Here is a 492-nt window from a genome sequence, read left to right as displayed (position 1 = left end):
TTCTGCTCACTGAAGTCTAAGATATCACTATTTACGTGTTCCATTTAATGATTGACCACTTCCAATTTTTCTATATTCATATTTCACACATTCCAAGTTATGATCATTATCATATTTTTGCAGTTGTTTCTTCTTACCGTGATTCGTGTCCCATCAGCAAATGAAGATCCAGAAGGCTCCATTCCCACAACCTTTCCCTGATCCAGTAGCCATGGTTTACTCCACTCCGAGAAATAGTTCTTCCTCAGTCACATTTGGAGTGTTCACTGACCTGAGGGGTCCATCCTCTGACACCATTTCTGATCACAGTCTGCTTCCAGCCACTGGAGCTCTAGTATCTGACAATGTTTCGAAGCTATGCATAAGGTTTTCAGTGGCCACTCCCTCTGAAGCAGGGATCCAAATCCTTGCTTTTCGTTGTTCTTAGTCTGGAAGTTCCGTCTGCTTACTTTGGGTGACCATCCTGTCACTTGAAATGCCAGGGACACAGCT

Source organism: Echinops telfairi, unplaced genomic scaffold (genome assembly GCF_000313985.2).
Source record: "Echinops telfairi isolate 266 unplaced genomic scaffold, ASM31398v2 ScPeMD7_7469;HRSCAF=8507_1, whole genome shotgun sequence".
NCBI lineage: Eukaryota > Metazoa > Chordata > Mammalia > Afrosoricida > Tenrecidae > Echinops > Echinops telfairi.
Note: the sequence above shows the minus strand (reverse complement) of the source record.